The sequence below is a fragment of the Atractosteus spatula genome, chromosome 10 (genome assembly GCF_055471065.1).
Source record: "Atractosteus spatula isolate fAtrSpa1 chromosome 10, fAtrSpa1.hap1, whole genome shotgun sequence".
NCBI lineage: Eukaryota > Metazoa > Chordata > Actinopteri > Semionotiformes > Lepisosteidae > Atractosteus > Atractosteus spatula.
The window spans coordinates 26,893,902-26,906,454 of record NC_142715.1 but is presented as its reverse complement, the minus strand read 5'-3'; positions in this window follow the sequence as shown (position 1 = coordinate 26,906,454).

Sequence of the window (12,553 nt, the reverse complement as noted above, 5' to 3'; positions counted from 1 at the left end):
TACCGGTGTGTATTTTTCCTTTAAAGTGCCGATTCCTGGAATCTGACTGGCTGACACCCCTCTGAAGTGGTTCCATAACATCTGGTATACGGAAAAGAAAGCGTTGATAAATACAAGTGTCTTTTAATACACTCTTTGCTGTGCTCTTGAGGATCCTTGTGATATTTTAAGCTCTAGTTGAATGATAGGTGTCGCATTTTAAATCATTTTCGTAGTTAGAAATTATGAAACGCCCTGTTAAAAGCAAGGAAGTTTTTATGCCCGTTGAAGTAAAACAAAATGCCTGACAAAGTATGGCTTGGACAGATTCCAAGTGCTTGTACAAATGTGCTAAAGAAATTATACTTTGAGTATACAGCTTGTCCAAAGTCATCCATTATTAATACTATTAGTAATATCTTCAGTAAAGGCTTTGATGCATAAATATTTCTGATAAAGGTAGGTTGTGTACTTTTGTCCAACTGAGCAATCTTGCTTTCATAAAATATACCAACATTTTAATGACTGATGATTAACATGCTGTAATACACAGTTCAAAATTAAAGGCTCAAATGCTGTACATGAGAGGTTAAGCTCCCCCTGGCGGGTTTACAAGGCGACGCCGGATAGTTTACCACGTGACACCACGTTAACTGCGTCATACCGCGTGATACTGCAACACGCCCACCGGGATATGCCACGAAATACCTCACGCATTTTGAATGGCTGCATCTGTACATGCGAAGCATGCGCTCTACCACTGAGCTACATCCCCAGTGGTATGTGCTAATTGAGAATGCCTGCAATTTCCCACTTTCGTGTTTCCTCTACTACAGAGTAAATTCATGGGAATGAAGAAATAAGGCAGGAAAAATAATCGCATTGAAGCTTCCAGAGACTGGGCAAAAACGAATCAGTTATTTTTATATCCAGTCACACGGGCGACGGTGGTTAATTCCTCGACGGGGGAGTGCTTTTTTACCTCCTTACTCTACTGTCTTTCAATTATGTTTTCTTTGAAAGCTTTTTGCATCTTTTAAGTGCTCTCGGTTAAACTACGCATAGAACAACAGCAGTACTGATGATTTTCATGGACCGATGCACGCTTCTTCTGTACAACTCCAGTGATAAAGCCCTGTCTGTAAATATTGTAGAAGAACGAAAAAGGGCGAAACAACGCTCCAACCACAGGAATGGTAACCGGAAGGATCGTGTTCTTATTTAATATGTCATTTTGAGATGCCTTGTCAACGCAGACAGGCGTTAGAGCTGAACAAATAATTTATAGTGGTGGTTGTAAACATGGAACATGTTATTTCTATACCAGGAAGAAAGGAGCAGACTCTTAAACTCTTTAACTCTTAAGTTAAAAGAGACAAAAACGACATCTAATCACAGCTAACATTAATTAAAATGACATCACAACAAAAGAGCGGAGCCTTGAGTGAATCAAATTCGTTTTCATTGAATGTCTGTGTCTTCATCACTTTTGGGTAAAGTAAGCTTGAAGTTCAAAAACGATTTTGGCACGCCTGTAGCGTTTTTATGAAACAATTGCTTTGTATATACAATTGCTCTGTGTATAAAGTACATTGTGAATGTTCTCACAGCCTTCAGTTTGTCTTTTTATTCCACGCACGAATATTCTTGTGTCCATATCACATATCATATAACACAGAACGCCTTCAAACCAAATGCATTTTAAAGACCACGACTTTGAAAATTTTCACAACCCCTCCATAAACATATCAGTGAGCTAATTATCCTTTTCTGACAGTCGGGGTTTTGATTGATGCGCAATTACGCACCATCTGGAACACTGGGGGACCGCTGTATACATACATACGTTCACAACGCAGAAATACTGCTCAATAGAGTTTCATGCGAAAAACCCATATATGACCATAGGAAGCAGAACAGCAGTTTCCAATTACCCAGACTGTCAGCACGGGAATAAAGCTTTGTTTTATTTCTGAAACCCTTTCTTTATTTCCTGTTTTCATTCTGCAGGAAAATTCCTATTCTTTACTCAACAGCTTTTTAAAAACAGCACCCATGATGTTCAAATCATGATGTCCATGATTGTTTACACAGAAGACTGGCAGAGCTTTGGGTTGTGAATCTCTTTTTCTCATGGTTTTATTGAATGTGGCACTGTGCACTAGGATAGGGGGATGCTGTTCACAAGCCAATAGCATTTAAACCACAGCACCCACAATGCTGCAAGTAAGTGTTTTACACACTAAGCAGGTCCTCTGACCTTTCCCAGCCTTGCTTTGGGTTGTGAAACCTCTCCTTCAGTTTTTGTTATGATTTTTTCAATACGGCACCTATTAGACAAGCAATACACTGGGATAGGGAGGTCCTCTTCATGACTCAATAGCATTTGAAGCACAACATTCACAATGCTACAACCAAGTGTTTTACACAGCAGACAGCCCCCCTCACCTCATACAACCTTGCTTTGGGTTGTGAAAGTGTTCTTTATTTTTTTATGATTTTTTGAACATAACACTACAGGTAATATACTGGAATAGGGGGGTCTTCTTAATACATGGGGTACATGGGGATAGCGCCTTAAAAGGTGGCTTCTCAAAGCTCTTTACAGAATGACAACAACAATAAATAAAAATACACAAGATAAAACACAATTACAATATACAGATGCAGCCATTCAAAGTGCGCGTCACAGACACGTACCGCAGGTGACGTCGCTCAGTATGACGCAAGATGACGCGTGGCACCGCAGTACGTGATTGGTTGACCAACAGGGGCACTCGTGGTCCGTTGGTCTGTCGTAGAAAGACTTACAGTAAACGTCTTTGCTGTGCCCGTTGTAGGTATTGAATTTTACCACTGAAGGGAAATCTTAGTAGCTGAGCATAAAAAGAATAGGAGCATACTGTAACGCATGTGAAGGCCATAAACGATATTAATTTTGGAACATAAACATACAGTATATAGCTGGTCTTGGTACTTTAAAGAAAAAAATACACACCAGTATTCCATTTCTCCCTAAACATTTTAAGCTTTGAAGTCTTTAACTAACGTGATACCGGAGTCAACAAGCATACTTTTAGAATTTGATTAAAAGGGAATATAATATGGAATCGCGTATCTAAAGAATTTAATAACGGTATTCGTGTGCTGCGGCAGGGCTGTGTAGGGCTGTTTCACCTGCCTATTCATACGAGCTGTCTTATAGCCGACTGGTCTAGGTGCGTGACTACCAATGGGCACGTTGTGTGTTCAAATCCAGCTGGTGCCAGACTTTTCTTTTAACAAACATTTCTTCGAAAAAATAGAATAGCGATATTATGGACAATCAATTGACTTATATTTCAAAATATCGCAACATGATCGATATTTACGATATTTTGAACATATCTTCCCTTCTGACAGCGGTTCCTCCTTCTATTGTGTGTGTGTGTGCAACAGAGTAAATTTTTATAGAGAAATGGAAGCTGGACAGTATGCGTTACAATATAAACATTTATATTGATTTAAATCGTGTTCTGATTTAAATCGCAAACGCGTGTTTAATTATGTGTTTTTTAATCATAATCAGTCTAATGCATTTCTACATTTTCTGTATGAACCAGCTTAGAGGTTCATACAGAAAAACAGCTTGTGTTTAAATTGAGTGTAAGGTAATTTATGCTTCTAAAGTCATGGTCAGCATTTATTATTGTACTGTGCTGTAAACTTTTTCTGTGCCTAGTCACATTATTTTATAGCGTTTTTATTGCGTTATTAAATCCAGTGGCGCTGTGTGTTACAGTAGTTTCCTGACTCCCATGTCACATGGTCTGTGATTGAATCCCATAGAACTATGACTTTATTTTTTAACAAACATTTCTTTGAAAAAATGAAACGTTTCCCTTGGTCAGAGATTAAATAAAACCTCACTCGCACCAAACAAATTTATATTTCTAAATATCACAAAATACGTTCATTGTCTTCCAATCGAGTCGAGTTGACATTGGAAGCCTGCCACACCCGGACTGTTAAACCAACGCATTAGCACGTCAAAGCCCATCGAGGGTATTGAGCCAGTATTGGCTTTAGTATTCCCCCCCTCTCCCCTCAATTCAATTCAATTCAAGGTGTTTTATTTGCATGACAGATGGGTACAAGCAGTGTTGGGTATGTATATTGTAACGCTTACGGCAGACAGGCACTGTGTAAGAGCCAGCGCACCGAGGGAGCGTCTGCATTTCTAACTTAGTTTTTAAAATTAGTCAAGCAATATGAAGCATCTCCTTTTACTTAGTGCCTGAGCATAAAAAGAATAGGAGCATACTGCAACGCGTGTGAAGTCCATAAACGATATTAATTTTGGAACTTAAACATACAGTATATGGCTGGTCTCGGTACTTTAAAGAAAACATACACACCAGTATTCCATTTCTCCCTAAACATTTTAAGCATCGAAGTCTTTAACTAACGCGATACCGGAGTCAACAAGCATACTTTTAGAATTTGATTAAAAGGGAATATGATATGGAATCGCGTATCTCAAGAAATTAATAACGATATAATTATATTCATGTTGCAAAAGAACTGCAACGGACATAAAAACTCCCTTGCTTTTAACAGAGCGTTCCATAATTTCTAACTACGAAAATGCCAGGTGAAAGGATTTGTAAACATATTTTGTTAAAGCAAGTCAGTTTTTTTCCGCAACACATAAAAGACATTTTTCCAAGAAAGTTTAGCCTTTGTCACTAATGAAACCACTAAATAAAGACATAAATATAGAAATCTTAAGATTTGTTTTATTTAATGTTGGTAGCAGGATGAACTGTCAGAGTGTATATTTTGTCGCAGAGTTGCTGCAAGATGTTAACAGTGAAAAAGGTATTTAGAAATGAGTTATTTCAAGATGAAAGGCAGCGACCTTAATCAAGCCCAAATCACAATTGAACCCATTCAGAGCCTACATTACATTTTAGCGTTTCATTCTGAGCAGAAGACCCTCACACCTGAAGAAGGGGGAGGTGTTTTTCGCTGGAAATCTCGCCTGCTTCTACTTTACAACCGGAGTGCTGGCTGTGACTAATTAAACCGGTATTACAGGTTTCAATCACAGCCCATGTGACATGGGAGTCAGGAAACTAACAGCAGCACTGGATTTGATAACGCTATAAAAACGCTATAAAATAATGTAATTAGGCACAGAACAAGTTTACAGCACAGTACAAAAATAAATGCTGACCATGACTTTAGAAGCATAAATTGCCTTACACTCAATTTAAACACAAGCTGTCTTTAGCCCTCTAAGCTGGTTCATACAGAAATGTAGAGATCCAGGCTCAGAACACACAGCTTCATTAGCGAATACATATGCAGGACAACTAGAGAAGACGTTTTACAGAGGATGGATTTTTAGAAACATCCCATCAGTGATATCACTGAAGTCAACTCCTAGGTACTGTAACTGTTGTGTGGATAGTTTCACAAGAATCAGACAAAGGTTTAAGCATCGCTTGTTCTAGATAAAACTGCAAAAAAAAACAACAACCCATAATGTACTTCTTTGCGGCTCTGTTTCCCCAAATCATATATTCACAAGGTGAAATCTAGAAAATAATATTACGTAACCAAAATCCGCAATATGGAAACAGAACCTGTGTAATTGTTGATAGATGATGTACTCGTAACATTTTTTCAAGACGAACTACAACATTTAAAAAATGACATGTATGTACTTGATATCTCTAATCAATCCACGGGTCCCAGCACGAAACGAAACTAAAACGCATACCGTTTCACGCTTCTTATTAGTTGCTCAAAAGTAATTTGACCGTATGAAATGCATAATATAAACCTAGAAACATATACGTGAGCAGTACTTAAGCACTGTAGTATCGGTGTTAAGACATACCTCTCAAATACTGTAAATCAAGTTAAAAATATCTCAAGACAGATTCTGGTCATAATGAAACCATGTTTCGTGTATGTTTTCTTTAAAGTACCGAGACCAGCCATATACTGTATGTTTATGTTACAAAACTAATATCGTTTATGGCCTTCACACGCGTTGCAGTATGCTCCTATTCTTTTTATGCTCAGGCACTAAGATTTCCCTTCAGTGGTAAAATTCCATATAAATATTCAATACTTAAACAGGCACAGTTAAGACATTAAATATACATATACATACTGTATACAGTACAGTTTGCATACGGTAATATGTTTATGTTCCTAAATCAATCTCTTTTATGAGCATGTGTAAGGCATGGTGAATCGATTCTTAAAAATTACTGTACTTTGCATGATTGGAAACAAATGCGTGATTGCGAAATGCTGTGGTGTTACTTTTACAAAGACGGTCAATGAAAAAAAGAATGTGGACCAGGGCAATACTTTGAGTTTACAGCTTGTCCAAGGTCATTTATTATTAATACTATTATTAATATCTTCGTTAAAGACTTTGATGGCTACAGCTCAAACATGAGAGGTTGAGCTTTATTAGCTCCACCTTGCGGAAATTCCGGATACTATTATTTTGCTAGCGGTATTTACCGGTAACTTGCGGTATTTACCGGTAACTTGCGGTAGACTGCGTACAGCATACTGGAAAATAATGCGGTATCGCCCGCGCATTTTGAATGGCTGCATCTGTATAGAGGAGACCGTGGATGGTGGTACTAAGAAAAGCAGAGGGTTGAAGAATGGAACCAGTTCAGTAAAGGCTTTTCTAAAGAAGAGGGTTTTGAGTCTGGATTTGAAGTAGTTTAGAGAAGGTGACTCTGTGATATCCTTGGGGAGAGAGTTCCAGGGCTGTGGGCATAACAGGAGAAGGCCCTATCACCCACAGAATGTAGATGGGCTTGGGGAACAGTTAGGAGAGCAGAATTAGAAGAGAGAAGGTTGCGAGGTGGGGAGTAGGGCGATAATAGTTCAGACAGGTACTGAGGTGCCAAGCCATGCAGAGCCTTATAGGTGAAATATTGTCAAATTTGTAAACCTGAAATTATTTTTTGTTCATATAGTCATTAAGATCCAAAAGACTTGGACAGAGATTCAACGAGCCCAGGCATAGAGACTGAGTGTCGAGCGAGCAGGAGCGGTGAGGAAGGAGACTGCGAGAACATAGATATAGATACTTTACACAAAGTACAGACAGTGCATCAAGACAATACAGATGCAGCCATTCAAAATGAGCAGTAAAAACCCGCGGTACAGTAACCAACCCGCAGGGCACCGCGGTAAGTGATTGGCTGGCCAAAATGACCGACAGGGGCACTCGAGGTGCATTGGTTGGTAGTGAAAAGATTTAATCATTTAATGTCTTTACTGTGCACATTTCAATCCACTTAGTTTTGAATATTTATATGGAATTTTACCACTAAAGGGAAATTTTAGTAGCTGAGCATAAAAAGAAGAGGAGCATAACGCATCTGAAGGTCATAAACGATATTAATTTTGAAACATAAACATGTCTTGGTACTTTAAAGAAAAAAATACACACCAGTATTCCATTTCTCCCTAAACATTTTAAGCTTCGAAGTCTTTGACTAACGTGATACCGGAGTCAACAAGCATACTTTTAGAATTTGATTAAAAGGGAATATAATATGGAATCGCGTATCTCAAGAAATTAATAACGATATAATTATATTCATGTTGAAAAAGAACTGCAACGGACTTAAAAACTCCCTTGCTTTTAACAGAGCGTTCCATAATTTCTAACTACGAAAATGCCAGGTGAAAGGATTTGTAAACATATTTTGTTAAAGCAAGTCAGTTTTTTCCGCAACACATAAAAGACATTTTTCCAAGAAGGTTTAGCCTTTGTCATTAATGAAACCACTAAATAAAGACATAAATATAGAAATCTTAAGATTTGTTTTATTTAATGTTGGTAGCAGGATGAATTGTCAGAGTGTATATTTTGTCGCAGAGTTGCTGCAAGATGTTAACAGTGAAAAAAGGTATTTAGAAATGAGTTATTTCAAGAAGAAAATTTTCAGAATAATTGCAAATCTAGCAGGATAGAGAAAGCACAGAAAACTGGCAGTTAGATTGATCAGATTAGTATGAAAAGTCATTTAGCAAAGGGAATGAGAAGAGTGACAAACTAGTATACTTTAGATCTTTTTTTCTGAACCAGGTAAAATCTGATCATGTTTCCCTATAACAATAATAAAAAACTTTATTTGATATATCACAATTAAAGGTGGCATCTCAAAGCAATACAGTAGATGTAAAAACAGATAAAAGGACCACAGATTACAAAGTAAATGCATATAAGAAAGACAAGCAGTTAGAGGTGCTACCAAAATTAGAAAATGAAGCAGATACAGACACTAAGTCTTCTGAAAAGAAAGGTTCTGAGGTTAGATTTAAACTGGCCCTGGTGTGTGTGTGTTTGTGTCTGTCTGTCCTGTGATGGACTGGCGCTATGTCCAGGGTGTATTCTGCCTTGTGTCCGTCGCTTACTGGGATAGGCTCCAAATCCTCTGTACTGGATAAAGAGATTAGAAATGGATGGAAGTAAAGGCACTGTGTGGATGGAACTATACACAGTGTTAGAAACCCACTATGAAATGGCAGCATCTCACTGAGAAAAAAACATTTTATAGTGCTGGCTTAAGGAAACAGCCTTTCCACCTCTCTTGCACATCAGTATCCATACCAAGTTATTTAAACAAATTGCCTCTAATTATAAACATCTTAATATGCTGGCTCTGTGGATCCGCATCAGCTATGTTTGCCCATTCCTTCAATTCATGTGCATCCAACACACAGTTCAACGCTAGCAACTACACAAAATCTAAAATATGAGCTCTACTTGCCACTTACAATACCAACAGTACCAGCTAACTTTAGTAGTGACATTTTCATGGATCTTTTTAACAATAAAATTTACAACATCAGACTTCAGACACAATTAAACAGGCCTCAAAAAAGTCTGGTACAAACATTTTCAGCATGGAATAAACCGTTACTTTAATGGTATAAACCTTAAATGGATTCATATTCTCAATAAGATTTGGTGCTCAGTAACATGACTTAGAAAATGACAGAAGACATACGTATCATGCTTATCCTTCTATTTTTCATAATCGTAAACTCCTTAAGGCAGTTACATTTTCTCTGTTCTGACCTGGAGTTACAGAGAAATTTAAATTCTAATAAGAGATTTGTAATGAGGAAAGTCATACCAATCACTCATACAGTACCAGGATTTGCAATTACAATACAAATACTTTCTTTCTGTATGTGTTTATTTGCAGTTTGAGTCTATGGCATTCCTTTGGGGGTCTATACTCCAAGGCATGACTTTTTTATGTATAAACATCAGTATTTACTGCTATTAATTACTGTACGATTTATAGTTGAAATCTGAGCATAGATATAAAGTTAGATATAAAGTTAAAATCTCGACAAAGCAATGTAGGAAATACAGAGAAAATAAATCCTTTCTGACATCTAAAATCAGTTTCGATCAAGGTCTCTAAAACGAACAAGAAAAAGAGGATTTTTGGAGGGCAATTACGCTGTGTTTATATAGAATAAGTGATTTATGAGCAATCTAATTTCTTGTTCGTTTAAAACAGTGAAATGTCAGCTGCAAAAGATCGCACCAGAAACAGCACTCTCTCTGCCTGTCATAGACATTCAGGAAAGGCTGAATGAAGTCATGTCAAGTACAATAATTTGGAGATCAATAATAACAGTTGTAGGACAGTATATAAGGAGGATAAGGATTTTGAAGTTGACTCGAAATCTGATAGGTAACCAGTGCAAGGACTTGAAAACAGGTGTAATGCATCCCTGATAGGATTCTTGCTGTCATATTCTGAACATATTGAAGATTGCTCAGTGTGGATTTAATTTCCCCAGTGAACAGGATGTGCATTTATTAATTCTAGAAAAAAAGCCTTTCTTGATTTCTCTAGTTCTTAGTTTCTCTAGTTCCCTTTAAAATAAACTATTATTCCACAATGCAGAGTATTACATGGCCAGTATTTACACATGATATTTGTGATTTAAAGAAATTAACACAAGCAGCTTTTGGAGATTTAAGTGTTGGCTGAGTTATTGCAGGACAAAAGACTAGAGATGTTGGCAGGAAGAAGATAATTTGGGGAAAGCTGAGGAATACACTTATAACAAGAACACTTCCTAATGGGGTTAGGCATACTTTTGATGAAGATGATGAAGTTAACAGACTATATGTTTGCATAGATACTGAAATAAGGATTGTATTTTAGATTATGTGTAGTTGCTGGCATTGAACTGTGTGTTCGATGCACATGAATTGAAGGAATGGGCAAACATAGCTGATGCGGATCCACAGAGCCAGCATATTAAGATGTTTATAATTAGAGGCAATTTGTTTAAATAACTAGGTATGGATACTGATGTGCAAGAGAGGTGGAAAGGCTGTTTCCTTAAGCCAGCACTATAAAATGTTTTATTCTCAGTGAGATGCTGCCATTTCATAGTGGGTTTCTAACACTGTGTATAGTTCCATCCACACAGTGCCTTTACTTCCATTTCTAATCTCTTTATCCAGTACAGAGGATTTGGAGCCTATCCCAGTAAGCAACGGACACAAGGCAGAATACACCCTGGACATAGCGCCAGTCCATCACAGGACAGACAGACACAAACACACACACCAGGGCCAGTTTTTCCATAAACCAATTAACTTACCAGTATGTTTTGGAGTGCAAGAGGGAGTCATATCACACATATGGAGAAAAACCATGTAACCCAGAGAGAACGTGTAAACCCCACACACACAGGATGGCAGGAATTGAACCTAGGATCCCAGTGCTGCAAGATAACAATGCTAACCACTTTGCCACCATTATAAATGGATGGATAGCTTAGTTATCTTTCTAGTTCACAGGTTTGCATGCATAATTTAATTTTGAAAGCCACTGAGACATCAGGTACTACTGTTGTATTTATGAAAAAGAAACAAAACAAAAAACATACTAACAACTGTGCCATCCTACTCCTTAGTTAATACATTTTATTATTCTTAAACAGTTAACATTGTTAGCAAAATATTTTGAATTATATTTAACCCTATTTTTTCTTTAGTTTTGTATTTAACTTATTATATGATAGTCAGACTTAATGTATATTTGAACAATGAAAATATATTTTTACAAGATTTTACATTAAGCACTTAAAATTAATATGGTTAATAATAGTAAACTGTAACATGCTGTAACAAGATTGGTTAAACTGCGAAGAAAATGCTTTCAGAGAAAATGTTTCAGGTGTGAAGAACATAGATCTCCAATGCAATTTCAACCAAACCTGCTCCCACACACCCTGCCCCCACTACCATTAGAATATACACAAAGCACTCAAATCTTTCGAGCTAATGATCAGGTGACCCGAGAGAGAGCGAGAGAAACACCAAGGGGTGCGGAACCAGGGAACTATTTACATGGAAAACGGGCGATCTCCCCAGACTGTCCGCCCGTTTCACTATTACCTGGATACCTCTTTAGTTAGAACTCACTAACACTGATTTTTAGTTTAGAAGGATTCAAGTAGGGTTTTAGATGAAAGGCAGCGACCTTAATCAAGCCCAAATCATAATTGAACCCATTCAGAGCCTACATTACATTTTAGCGTTTCATTCTGAGCAGAAGACCCTCACACCTGAAGAAGGGGGAGGTGTTTTTCGCTGGAAATCTCGCCTGCTTCTACTTTACAACCGGAGTGCTGGCTGTGACGAATTAAACTGGTTTTACAGGTTCCAATCACAGACCATGTGACATGGGAGTCAGGAAACTAACACACAGCGCCACCGGATTTGATAACGCTATAAAATAATGTGACTTGGCACAGAACAAGTTTACAGCACAGTACAATAATAAATGCTGACCATGACTTTAGAAGCATAAATTGCCTTACACTCAATTTAAACACAAGCTGTCTTTAGCCCTCTAAGCTGGTTCATACAGAAATGTAGAGATCCAGGCTCAGAACACACAGCTTCATTAGCGAATACATATGCAGGACAACTAGAGAAGACGTTTTACAGAGGATGGATTTTTAGAAACATCCCATCAGTGACATCACTGAAGTCAACTCCTAGGTACTGTAACTGTCGTGTGGATAGTTTCACAAGAATCAGACAAAGGTTTAAGCATCGCTTGTTCTAGATAAAACTGCAAAAAAAAAACAACAACCCATAATGTACTTCTTTGCGGCTCTGTTTCCCCAAATCATATATTCACAAGGTGAAATCTAGAAAATAATATTACGTAACCAAAATCCGCAATATGGAAACAGAACCTGTGTAATTGTTGATAGATGATGTACTCGTAACATTTTTTCAAGACGAACTACAACATTTAAAAAATGACTTGTATGTACTTGATATCTCTAATCAATCCACGGGTCCCAGCACAAAACGAAACTAAAACGCATACCGTTTCGCACTTCTTATTAGTTGCTCAAAAGTAATTTGACCGTATGAAATGCATAATATAAACCTAGAAACATATACGTGAGCAGTACTTAAGCACTGTAGTATCGGTGTTAAGACATACCTCTCAAATACTGTAAATCAAGTTAAAAATATCTCGAG